At 43.7% G+C, this 13,690-nt stretch overlaps 1 protein-coding gene across 1 annotated transcript in view; it reads left to right on the top strand.

Moving 5' to 3' along the window:
* Positions 1-2,407: 2,407 nt before the first annotated feature.
* The window catches only part of LRRC8B (leucine rich repeat containing 8 VRAC subunit B), a 68,056-nt gene continuing 56,773 nt past the window's right edge, over positions 2,408-13,690 (top strand). Inside the window, exon 1 of the mRNA XM_058716652.1 lies at positions 2,408-2,522. The gene's annotated coding sequence lies outside the window, so the exon portion shown is untranslated. The remainder of the gene's footprint in view (positions 2,523-13,690) is intronic.

The raw sequence follows: 13,690 nt of genomic DNA, 5'->3' as shown, positions 1-13,690 counted from the left end.
AGCATCACAGGAGGAAGAAGAAACAAAAGAAACATTCGTTGATTGCTACAGTTTCAGAAAAGGATTTCTAGAAGCAATATCACAAATTCAGAAGCCCATTATTCAGTAATAAATGTTGTCATCATGGAGGGTGGCTTTGTTCATGAGAATTAGATTAAAATAAACATATTTATAAGCTACATATCAGAGATTAATCCAGGGCTAATGCAGTCTTAATACACTTGATCACTTTAACTTCTTGCTAATGGTACCTTGGGTTACCAAGCATGAGGTCACTTTTTCATTCATCCTATCATTGGAATTGGAATCTTAACCCATCATCTAGTTTACAATCTTTTATTTTATACCTGAAGAGACTGACTCCCAAGGATGTTAAGCAATTACTCCCAGTCCACACAGGTAGTGATATTGCTCTAATAGAAGATGGATTATTTGTCCATGGATTTGCACGGGAAGAGAATATTCCTTTCCAAACATTCGAAGAAACACATGGAAAATTAGACATTTTCAATATTTAAGTTTATTTTGAGATTGTGCATGGGTGTGCGAACACAAGAGGTTGTGCATGAGAGTGGGGGAGGGGCAGAGGGAGGAAGAGAGAATCCCAAGCAAGCTCAGTGGTGTTAGTGCAAGAGCCCAACGTGGGGCTCAATCCCACTAACTGTGAGATCACGGCCTCAGCCAAAATCAAGAGACGGATGCTTAACCACCTGAGCCACCCAGGTGCCCCAGACATTTTCAATTTTTAATCTCATCGTTTTATCATCAGTATCGCTTACAGCACTCTTTTCCTTGTTTCATATTTAATTCTGTATATTTTTTTAATCTTCTTCTGCAGATAGTAAGCTGTTTGAGCAGCAAACCTAAACCTAATTGGCTTAATTGATCTGTACATACACAGTATCTCACCCGTAAACTCAGTAAAATGAATGACCAAATGCAGGAATGCCCTTTCAACCTTTCCTTCAAGACCCAAGAAGAAATACGGCTGCCAACCCAGAATGGAATGGACAAGGAAAGAATAGCACAGTGCCCGAAAGACAGCCCTCTTAATCCCTTTCAGAGTAATTCGAATTGTAGTCCTAACCTGAACAGTCTGTGGAACACGACGTGCTCTCCTAGAACTAGGTTGTGCCATTTCTTCATTCTTACTTACCCAAACCCATCAGATATGCCCCCAGATGCTGAGTCTTTTACAGTCTTCATTTTATTCCTTTGGGAGGTCCCTCTACAAACATATTTTTTTTTTTAATGGGAATGTGATTTCCATGGCAACTCAGGGATATAAATGCTGCCTAATGTAATTGAATCGTGTTGAAGAGGTTAGTCTGTGCAAATGGACTGAGATGAATCTGGGGTGGGAATGAGAGTGGGGGCTGAGTGAAGATGACAACGTTATCACGTCCCCCGGATTCCTGGGTTTGGATTTTTTGTTTGTCCTGTAAGGCACATTGTCACTTTTCAAACGCGGGGCCCCAACTGCAGAGGGACCCGAGTAGGGCAGTAGATGGGGTGGTCCTGCGGTTTATTAGCGGCAAGACGCTGGTGATGAGTGAAGTGCGGCCCCTCCACCCAGTTCCCTCTTCGCCCCCAGGATAAGGACCTCTGAGAGAGGGGGATGGTATTGGAGTCCCAGAATCCTAATTTAAGCCGCTTGGTTTGGCACAGGGGCTCGGGCCTGTGGCCTAAACCCTCAGAGTAAAGAAAAGTAAAGGGACTTGTGTGTGTCAGAGATAGGTTCCACGTGGTCCACCTGAGCCTTCCCTCAGGGCCCGACACATTATGTAAATAACAAGTTACTCAGGGTGCCCACGTGAAAAGGCAGGGCGGGAGGGGGGGGCGCTACATAAATACTGTACTTCCGAAGTCTTGCACGGCGCGCCCCGCAGACGGCCCTAAGCCCCTGTCCCTCGCGTGTCTGGAAAAGAGTCCCCGCTCTGTCCAGCCCCCCGCGAGTCGTGTAGCTGGGGGAGGGGCGGGGTGCTGCCGCCGGCCGGCCGGAGGCAGTGGCCAGCGGCCCGGGGCGGCCACATGGCGCGCTCCGGGCGACGGCAGCCGCGCTTTGTTTCCACCGGCGAGCGGCGAGTCACCGGCCCCGCGGTCCCGAAGCCCGGCACACGCTCGGGCCAAGGCTGCTGCACATTTCACGGCAGGGGCAGCTCCCGGAGCGGCCGCTGCCTCTTCCCCCTCGCCACCTCTTCCCCCTCCGCCTCGGCCACCACCGCCGCCGCGCAGCGCCGCGGCCGCCGCCTCCGCCTCCCGCCTCCGCCCAGTCCCCTCCTCCTCCACACGCGAACTTAGTCAGCGGTTCGCGCCGCCGCGCGCCGATTGGCCGGCGGAACGCGCCGCGTCACAATGGAGCCGCTCGGAGGCGGCGAGCCCGGCAGCGCTGGGGCTTCCCGCTGAGCCCGCAGCAGCCGTCAGCCGAGAAAGTGCCGGCGCGGGGCCGCCGCCGGCGCGCCCGGAGCGGCGCGGGGCGCACGCGGCGCGGAGCGCGGGCGCCGGGGGCCGGGGTCGCGCAGGTAGGTCGGAGCGGGGCGCCCCCCGCTCCCGGAGGAGGAGCCGAGCCCACCCCGCTGGTGGAGGCAGAGGACGGGGGCGAGGGGACGCAGCAGGTGGGGTTGTCGAGCAGGTGCGGTTACCTGCCCGCGCCTCACCTGCGAGCCGGGCCTGCAGGCAGGTGGCGCGGCCACACACCAGTGGCCGCTCCGCTACTCCCATGTTTCCGGGAAAAAGGGAGCGAACCCCCCGAGACAACCTCTCCCGGGTGCCGGGGTCATTTGGGGCAAGAGGAGTGGGCGGCCACGACGAGGCGGTCCCCTCTCCACCGCGGCGGTGTCGGCGCCGCACCTGAGTGTGAGTCCTCGGGGTGGTGCGGGAACAGGGTTCTGGTTTCCCAGGCTGGAGTGAACAGACCTCTCCTGAGGGCGTCCTGAGTGAGCACCCCGCGTCTGGTCGCTCTCCTTTGCCCCCTTGCCCTGGCGCTGTTTTTTGACAAACTCGTTGGATACTCATTGTTCGCCTACAGTTTGATGCTGGTGTTGGTGTCCGTTTGCTTGAAGGGGGCGGGGGTGGGGGTGGGGGCAACCTCTACCCATGTGGAAAAGCCAAGAGTTTCCTTTTTCTAGGCTACAGTGGAGCAGGTGCTGAGAGGTCAGACGCAGGAGGCTCGGTGTTCGCTCATTACTCTGTGTTCCCAGCTGACTTCCCAAAGTCCATAGGTTGCCTTGAGTCAGATGACATTTGTGGAAGACTTTTCTTTGTGATAGCAAGTCTCTCTCTGCAGCTCCCTTTCCCTTCCCAAGAAAAAGACAAACCTAAATTTAAAACAAAAACCTATGCCCGAACTTTCTTGAATACATTTGCCTTGCCTAAAAACTGTTTGTAAAGCTCTGTGAGAAGATAACAGTATGACAATTTTAAATGGCAAATATGTAGCCAGCTTGAAATAGTCAATTTGTTCCCTGCTTTCTAGGAGAAGATTAAATGGCATGTCTCTTAAACCTAAGTGTAGGGTGGAAGCACACGAGAGGAGTCACACTGCAGTAGAATTATTTAACGATTCCAGTACCCTCCATGTGTTCAGGTGTCACCTCCTGAGAACCCAGAATGCTCCTTTGAGTTGTGGGTGCCAAGGTGACTTTCTTTTTCCCCTGGCTTTCCTAGTCAGCAGCTCCACTCTTGAAGAGAATGTAAAATGACAGCTAATCCCCCAAGTAATTGGGCCTGTGTGATCTAAGAATGTAAGCCCTAACATGTCTGATATTACTTTCAGTTCAGGTAATAAACGGGGCAAAGTTTGTCACTGATTGTACAGTTGAGTCATGGCACTTTTCTTATACCTACTCTCCCCTTAAAATGTTTTTATTATAGCAGAAAACAAATTAAAATGTACATGTTAGAATTAAATTTACTAAACTTGTCAAAAAATTTACTAAAATTACCAAAACTTGTTTTGTTTTTCTTCAACTGGAAAGGTGTTCCAACATGTCCAGCCTCACATGTATATTTTCACATTTGGAGTGATTTCATTTGACTACTTGTTAAGATTTGTTTTTCTAAGATGGTTCCCCACTGCTTCTGAGGATTCTTAGAGTGAAAGCACCAATATTAATTAAAATGGAAAGGGCCCTAATCAACGTAACTTGGAACAGATACCAGATCCTCCAAGTTTTTTTTTGTTTTAATAGACTTTATTTTTTAGAGCAGTTTTAGGTTCATAGCAAAATTGAGAGTAAAGTGCAAAGGTTTCCCTTAAACTCCCTTCCCCCCACTCATGCATAGCCTGCTACATTGTGGACATCCCCCACCAGAGGTACATTTGTTATAATCAGTGAGGCTACACTGACACATCATTATCACCCAAAGTCCATAGTTTACATTAGGGTTCAGTAACATGTATCCACCACTATAATATCAGACTATGATACTGTGTCACAACAGCACTGCCCTAAAAATCCTCTGTGCCCCACCTATTCATCCCTCCCTCCTCTGCTAACAACCACTGACATTTTTACTGTCTCTGGAGTTTTTTTTGCCTTTTCCAGAATGTCATAATTGGAATCATACAGTCTGTAGCCATTTCAGATTGGCTTCTTGCACTTAGTATTATGGATTTAAGCATCCTCCAGATCTTTTCATGGCTTGACAGCTCATTTCTTTTTAGCACTAAATAGTAGTACACTATCCCTCTAGGGGTTTTTTATTTATTTATTTTTTTTAATGTTTATTTTTTGAGGCAGGGGGAGGGGCAGAGAGAGGGAGAGAGAGGATCCAAAGCAGGCTCTGGGCAATCAGCTGTCAGTAGAGCCTGATGCAGGGCCTGAACTAACAAACCACGAAATCGAGACCTGAGCCAAAGTCCGATGTCTAACTGACTGAGCCACCCAGACACCCCCCTCCAAGTTTTTTTAGACTGGGTGGGTATTTTCTTGCAGTGGCCTGAAACTTGTGATACTATGTTTTATCCTCTCAAAGTTGAAAAGGGCAAATATTTTAATATTTAAAAGGTTCTTGGGGTACATGCCTGGCTCAATTGGTAGAGCATGCAACTCTTGATCTCAGGGTTGCGAGTTCAAGCTCCACATTGGGTGTGGAGCCTATTTAAAACAAAACAAAACAAAACAAAAACATAAAAATATTAAATATTCTTGCTTTAGCCAAAATCTTTATTTGTAAACAACTTTAAAATTTTTTTCAAATTCTTATTAATGGTATCTGAATATTTTTATGTGCCTTTCTAATTTTTTTTTACCACCCATATCAAAAATAGCCAGTTTAATCTAATCTTTGATTTTCATTTGGTGTCTCTCAAGTTGAATTTCCAAATTTTACTTTTGTTTCTCCTTTCTACCACCCGTCTAGCATACACTGATATTATCAGAAATGAATGCATGCTGAACCTGTCATGTTACTCCAGACTTGGTGGAATGTTTTGCGTTGCCTTCTGTAAAGCATGTCCCTCCCTGTTTCCCCACTTAGAGAATCCTGAATGCTGCGAAGCAATTCAGACCTGTGACCACTCAAAAGGAATTTGGGAGATCAAGTTATATCATAGAATTTTTTTGAGCAGTTGTAAAATGCATTCTAATTTCTGTTGTGTGCGTTTTCCTATTCTTGCCTTTTTTTTTTATTGTTATTGGCTACTTTCATTTTATTTCCCATCTATATTTTCTTTTTTTTTCTTTATTTTTTTTAACGCTTATTTATTTTTGAGACAGAGAGAGACAGAGCATGAACAGGGGAGGGGCAGAGAGAGAGGGAGACACAGAATCTGAAACAGGCTCCAGGCTCTGAGCTGTCAGCACAGAGCCCGATGCGGGGCTCGAACTCACGGACCATGAGATCATGACCTGAGCCGAAGTCGGACGCTCAACCGACTGAGCCACCCAGGCGCCCCTCTTTTTTTTTTTTTTTTTAATGTTTGTTTATTTTTGAGAGAGACAGAGCACAAATGGGGGAGGGGCAGAGAGACAGGGAGACAAAGAATCTGAAGCAGGCTCCAGGCTCTGAGCTGTCAGCACAGACTTGACGTGGGGCTCAAACTCACGAACTGTGAGATCATGACCTGAGCTGAAGTCGGATGCTTAACCGACTGAGCCATCCAGGTGCCACGTCCCATCTATATTCTCTAAACTTCCTACATACCTTTATAACGAGTTAGGGTTTTGTTTTTTTTTTTTTTCTGATGTTTAATATAATGACTTTGGCCGACATAACCACTTATTTTTCTTTTCTAAATCATGAAGATTGATCTTAAATAAAATGAAGCCTAACTCCAATCATTGAATCTATCTGCTGAGTTCTTACCACTGCTCTTCACTTAGAAACTGAGCAAAGAGTAATAACAAACTCCCTATTCTATGAGGTCCTCACATTTAGGATTCTACTCAATTGCAACACAAGTTAAATTCATTTCTTCAATGCTGTTGTGAACCTGTGTAAAAGAAATGAATAAAAATGAGTTGTCAGAGTTTCATCCTTGACCTTTCCTTTTGCCTTTTTAGCCTTTCTGCTGTCTTTGATATGGGTCATATGATTCTGCTTATCCCTTTCCAGACTGTGTATCTTCGAGCTTCATCTCCTGCTTCTTCAGTTTCAGAGTTGCTTGTATTCTTTCTTCTTGTCTGTCTCATCCTGTGGCCATGTCCAGGGCTCCATTCTACACTGTTTACTCCTTAGCCGACAGCATCTTTCTCAGAAGCTACCAGCTGCACAGCCTCTATTTCTCTTCTATTTCTAGCTCTGTGCAGGTGACTGAGCACTCCCTCCGCCCGTCTCTAAAGGAGACTAAATTCTATATTATTGAGTAGCATATTCCTTTTGATCATTTCTCAGTTGTGTAGATTTGAGAGCGTATTTGAACCTTATTTCTTTTCTTCTGTCAAATTCCCTCTCAGCATTTTTACACTGCCCCCCCTTCTCAAATCTATTGCAAATTATAAATAGGAATTCTTCAACTTCTACCTAAGAGCATGGACTTTGCAGACTGAGGGGCCTGATGAACCAGTTGCTGGATTAGATTAACTACCAGTTACAGAGACTGAAAAGAGCAGTTGTTTAAACAAAATGTTTCTCTTTAAAAACATTTTAAACAAACACAGAACTTTATGAAGAGACAATCCAGGGCTGGTATAATGTTTTTACAGTTGCGTGAGACATAGGCTGGTTCCACCTTGTAGATCTAGCATACATTAGGAGAGGCCCTCAACCTCATGGTCCTAGATGAAACCTCAGCCATCATGTGCAGATTCCAAGTAGCAGAAAGGAGGAAAGAAGGAAGGTAGGAAAACAGGGGAAAGGCAAGAGACGATGGTCTCTTACAGAAATTTCCTGGAAGCTGTCATTCACTTCTTGTTACAGCTTACTGGCCAGAACTCAGTGACATGACCTCACCAATCTGGAACAGAGACTGGAGAATATCATCCTTATTCCTGACAACCTTGTGCCCCACTAAAATGGAGGAGGTTCGAGGTGCCTGGGTAGCTCATTCGGTTAAGCATCCGACTTCAACTCAGGTCATGATCTTGTGGTTCATGGGTTAGAGCCTGTGTCAGGCTCTCAGAACTTGGAGCCTGCTTCGGATTCCATGTTTCCCTCTCTCTCTCTGCCCCTCCCTTGCTTGTGCTCTGTCTCTGTCTCTCAAAAATAAATAAACGTTAATTTTTTTTTTTTTTAATGTGGGAGGTTCACATCCTTAGGAAGAAGGAGGGAAGGAACATTACGGTAGCCAAACACCACAGTTATTCTACATCTCTTTTTTTCTTGGCTATTACCCATTTTGTAGGATTCTTAGAATTAAAGGAAATACTAGTGTTAAAGCATCTAATACAGTATCTGGCATAAAACAAGTATTCAGTAAATGATAGTTCATAATTCTCCTTATTCCTTTGGAGTCATGAACTGTCTAGTTTCCCTGTGACCACATCATTGGCATCCAAATCCTATTTTTTTTAAATATGTAAGTATTTGCCCCAGTTGGTAGTATCAGACCACACTCTCTTACCTTGTCATGGGAGGGTGCAATGCATTATTATTTAGTGTCAGCATTTACTTCTTAGCTTAGCCCATGGCTTAGATTGAAAACATAGCTCTTGTAATCAAATAGACCTGGATGTGAATCCTGTCTCTGCCACTTACTCTGTATGCAACCTTAGCCTCTTGCACCTTCAATTTCCTCATCCAGGGGTAAGAATCAGATAGGAGGATTAGAGTGCCTATGGGGCACCTGGGTGGCTCAGTTGGTTAAGCGTCCGACTTTGGCTCAGGTCATGATCTCGTGGTCTGTGAGTTTGAGCCACGCGTCGGGCTCTGTGCTGACAGCTCAGAGCCTGGAGCTTATTTCAGATTCTGTGTCTTCCTCTCTCTCTGACCCTTCCCTGTTCATGCTCTGTCTCTCTCTGTCTCAAAAATAAATAAACGTTAAAAAAAAAAAATTAGAGTGCCTAAAAAACTGCCTGATAAAGTAAGTCTAACTTTTTAAAAAATTTGACCTAATCTGGGGAACCTTTCTGAAAATGAACTCTTACTCGTTATTTAAAAACATAAACCAGTTTAAAATTGTTCATCTTCCTACATAGCCAAATAAGTGTTGTTAAATTGTTACTCAGACTTTTTGAGAACTGTCTCCAAAATCAGTTTAAATCCAAATAGCAAAGTCTTTCCTGTATTTTTTTTTATCAAAAACAGAATAGCTCAGCCTTAAGCTTCTTCAACTTTGATTTGAGTGATTTTTGGCTGATCTGCTCTCAGAAGCTGAAACGTATCCACCAATGAGTTCATTTCATAGTATTTTTTTTTTCAGCAACTATTTAACAAACAGCTTCTGTGTGCCAGACACTGTGCCGTGTTCTGGGGACAGAAGGTAAGAAAAATGGACATGGCCCCTGCCCCCATAGAGGGGTTACTGGGGGGGACAGATGAATCTATTGCTACAATTAAATTTTTAAAAATTGCCACTACAAAAGCTGTTAAGGAGAAGTACAGGTGCTATACGGAAGCACATGTTCTATGGTCAGAGGTTGAATGGTGACTTTAGGAAGAAAAAAATTGGCCAGGGATCTGAAGTAAAGAGATGGTGTGGGAGTGTGGTTGGAAATGAGTGCAGACATGAGATGATGATCTGTCACCATCCCCTAGGCGTGGGTCATAATGTGTCACAGGTTTCCAACACCACTCCAAAGAAGGCATTTCATAATGCGTGGAGCCATCTTTCAAATAAGTGCGTATAATATATAATTTCTCAATGTGATACCCTGAAAGGGGCTACATAATTCAGAAATAATTTAGTTCTTCTATAATTTATTCATGCTATGTTGGCAAACTTTAAATACAGATACTTTTTTGGATACACCAAGCAGATGCATCTGAGAAAGTTGGCTATAAAGGAGGATCTTTTCAGAGAGGGTCAGAGGGTTGATCTGCATCACCCTTAGCAAGTGGAATTTAAAGCCATTTGGCTGAATGGGGGCGATTAGAAAGACTTGGCAGAGGACTAGTTAGCCCATGAAGCAGCAGTGGAAAATGACCACAGGATGGGAGGCATGGGCAGAGTGTTCCAGAGAGCTGGCTAGACTGCTGTGCCTAGGGTGGCCTATCTCTGGACCAGTAGGCAACCCCAACATCCAGTACCTCCAAGGCTTTTAGGTTTATGTACATGACAACCCAGCTCAGCACATTGGCAGTGGGGGCACCACTTTTCCTTGCCCTCCAGCTGAGCTAATTGGGGATTTTTTAGGGGAAATGTCGCCTTTCCAATCCCACTGACAACCTTGGAGGGTGAGCAGGGAGGCTCTGCTTCCGTGTAGTGTGTTATGGCATGACCGAGCCTTGGGGGCAGAGCCACCTGCCGTTGTACTGCACATTGTTTCTCACTCTGAGTGGATAAATATAAGATGAATTCTGCTCATCTAAAGATTTTTAAAGCTCATCTCTCTAGGCAAAACTAAATGAGTTTGTTCCTGGCCCCATTTCAATGCCGAAATAGGCAGTCCTCACTGAGGAATGACTTGTCTTCCAAAAGCATTTGAGTCATGATGCAGTTTCTCAGACGCCAGTGTTGTGCATAGTGGTCAGGTTTGCAGGCTTCCCTGAGAGAGGGTATGCTGCGCCAGTGCTGCCCTAAGGGGCCACATGCCTTTCACCTTCACCCTCCCAGGAATACCCTTGGAACTGGGACTTCCTCTCACTCCACACTTGCCCTCGTATTTGGAATTCCTCCCTCAGTGGCCCACCAACCACGCTTTTACCTCAGGGACTTCTCAATTGCTGTTCTCTGTCTGGAAATGTTCTTCCCTTATGATTTGTCTGAATACTTATGATTTGTATGAATACTTCTCCTCAATGAAAGGTCAGCTCCAATGGGACTTCAGAGATACTTTCCCTGGCCCCCTCAGATCGAGTACCCATGCCCCCCACACCTACCCCATAATAGTCTTTCAGATCTTGGTTTATTGTTTGCTTGCTTATTTGTCTTCTACTCCCCTCACCCCCAAAAGAATACAAGTTCTGTTGAAAGTATGGGTCTTGTCTCCCTTGTTTACCGGCTCTTGAGCCTAGTATACAGTAAGCTTTCATGTGATATGGGGCAAAATATTTTACCCCTTTGAGCATAGATTGGGGATAATAGTGCCTATGCTGCCTGCCTCATAGAACAAATGAGGGACCTGAGTCAGTGTACTGAAGATACTTTCTTTTCCCCCAAAACTTGTTATCTGTCTTTAGAGTCCATATTTTTGTAAATAGCAATACTATTTACCCAATTACATAACCTGCAGAAACCTAGAGGTCATTCTGGGCTTCTCCTTGCCTCATTCCCCTCAACTGCTCTTTGTACCATTTGTAGTCAGTTTGTCCAAGGGACACGTACGTCTTTCAGGTTTTTCCCATATGTACCTTCTTCCACGGCCCCCTTATTGTCTTGAGTCTTTTCCAGGACAACTGCTAATTGTCTTCCAACTGGTAGTTCAGTTTCTAGTCTTCTGTATCCTCCACCCCGCAAATTTGTTGTCCACTCTGCAGTAAAGTAATCATTCTGAAAGGCAAATCTCACACCATGACTGCCCAATTTAATAACCCTTTAATGACTTGCTTTGCCACAGGATCAAGTCCAAGTGCCTTGGTGAACCATATAATAAAGTCTTCCTTTGTCTGCTTCCATAGCTTTCCAGCTTCACCTCTGGCTACCCTGTCGTTTCTAAATCACCAATGCATGCACCATGGACGGTGTGCACAGTCACACTCCCATACCAGCCATCCCAAACTATTTGCAGTGTAGGGAGGAAGGCATGAGGTAGCCAGATGGCTGTACTCCGTGTCTTTGTTCCTTCCCTTTACCTGGGGTGCTGGTATCCTCTTGTCAAACACTTGCCCATCTTTCAAGGATCGGTTCAAGCATACCTGTTCTGAAAGACCATTCCAGACACTCTCCGTCTGCCTACCACTCATGAGAGCTCCACATTCCCCTCCTCTCTGCTGCCTCTGAGTCTTGTACACCTGTTATGATACTTAAGCCAGAGAATACTTATGTCACCTTCCAGGTGCTCCTTTATAAGGATTATTTTGCTTATTTCCTGGGCTAGACATCACACTTAGCATGTAAATGGATGTCCAGAAAAGAGTTAGGAATAAAACTCCACGTGCTTATTACTTAGTCCTGGGATTTGTTTGGGTAGCATACTTTTGAATAGTATTTGACCCAAATTTGAAAGATCTCCTTGAAGGTATTGTATATATACCTATTGTATATACATATATACAATATACATATATACATATATATACATATATGTATATACAAATATAAATATTGTATATATGCTGTTAATAGGTATCAGTTTAATGGCCAGAATATTTTGCCAATGAGCTAGTGTTTATTGAATATTTACTATATTCAGAGTTAACGGACTTGGTAATTTGCAGTGGATGCTTGAGACAGATTTTGCACTTTTCTGAAATAATCCTGGTTTTGTCTTTCTATTAGAAGTCAAAATTTTAGTCAACACAAGCTCTTGGCTTAGAGGCAGTTTAGAGTAGTGTCTCTGAATGTATTTTTTCTGGTACCCCTAAGAGGATTTTGAAAAACTATGTGCTTTCCTCATACACTTTAAAACTTTAAGTTAATATCTAAAATTTTTTATCACTTTAAAATTTTTTTAATTAAAGAAAAAATTTTTTAATGTTTTACTTATTTTTGAGAGACAGAGAGAGACAGATCATGAGCAAGGGAGGGGCAGAGAGAGAAGGAAATAGAAATCTGAAGCAGGCTTCAGGCTCTGAGCTGTCAGCACAGAGCCCAGCATGGAACTTGAACTCACAGACCGCGAGATCATGACTTGAGGTGAAGTCGGATGCTTAACCGACTGAGCCACCCAGGCACCCTATCATAATTTTAAATAGTTGTGAAAGATGACATTTCTGATATTATAAGTATTGATTTCTTTAAAAAAATATTCTTTGTAATGTACCTAATGGAAGCTAAATTAAATGCCAATGTGATTTCATGTCTACTATAACATCCATCTAAAAAACATACCAACAAGCTCTTCCAGGTGTCAGGAATTTTACATAGTTGTTTCCGTCATGGAACTCATTTCATTTCTCTTTTCCTATATAACCTAATCGCAATTAAAATTCTTATGTTGGAAATCTTCCACTGATTACTTTTCAAACTCTTGTGATACACACATACACATACTATATATCTTTTGTTGTTGTTGTTCTTTTTTAAATGTTCCTTTATTTTTGAAAGAAGGTTGGGGGAGGGTTGCAAAGAGAGAATCCTAAGCAGGCTCCACACAGCGTAGAGCCTGATGCAGGGCTCCATCTCACGAACCGTGAGATCATGACCTGAGCTGAAATCAAGAGTTGGAAGCTTGGGGTGCCTGCGTGGCTCAGTCAGTTGAGTGTCTGACTCTTAATTTCAGCTCAGGTTATGATTCCAGAGTTGTAGGATCCATGGGAGCATTGGGCTCCATGCTGAGTGTGGAGCCTGCTTGGGATTCTCTCTCTCCCTTTCTCTGCCCCTCTGCCCTGCTTGTACTCACTCGCTGTCTCTTAAAAGAAATAAACATTTAAAAACAGGATTCAGACACTCAACTGACTTAGCCACCCAGGTGCCTTTATATATCTTTTTTTTTTTTTTTTTAAGTTCTTGTGGCAATAGGCTCTGTTTAATATAATTTGTTTCGGATTGAATTGTTATATTTTTACCAGTACACAATTGATCAGAACAAGTAGAATGTTGATGACTCTGTTTTAGGTATAGGTAAAATTTGGGGAAAATTATCTCTCAATGAGATGCATGGTTTTAAAAATAGTTTATACATAAATATTACTTATTGTCAGAGTAAGATAACCTGTATAATCATATCAAGTATTTCTTTTTTTGATGTGGTATTTAAGAAATATTGCTACATAAATAAGTATATTGGGGTGAAGACAGTATAATTCTACTCTATTTTTTAAACTCCTGAGTTACATGCCAAAAGTTATCCAGTGATTGGTCACAAAAAATGATTTTTGGTTTTTCTATTCTATTGCATTCAGTTTCTACTGTCTATTGATTAGGTCTTGGTCTTGCATTTGAAGCAAAGAAATGGGAACTTTCCCTTAACTCCAAAAGGACTTGTTTCTCAGTCATGAAAGTCCTTCACTTTCATAGTATCTGTAATCTTACAGGTAGTTCCAAATC

The sequence above is a fragment of the Neofelis nebulosa genome, chromosome 2, assembly GCF_028018385.1.
Source record: "Neofelis nebulosa isolate mNeoNeb1 chromosome 2, mNeoNeb1.pri, whole genome shotgun sequence".
In the NCBI taxonomy this organism is placed as follows: Eukaryota; Metazoa; Chordata; class Mammalia; order Carnivora; family Felidae; genus Neofelis; species Neofelis nebulosa.
This window is presented reverse-complemented; position numbering and strand designations above follow the sequence as displayed.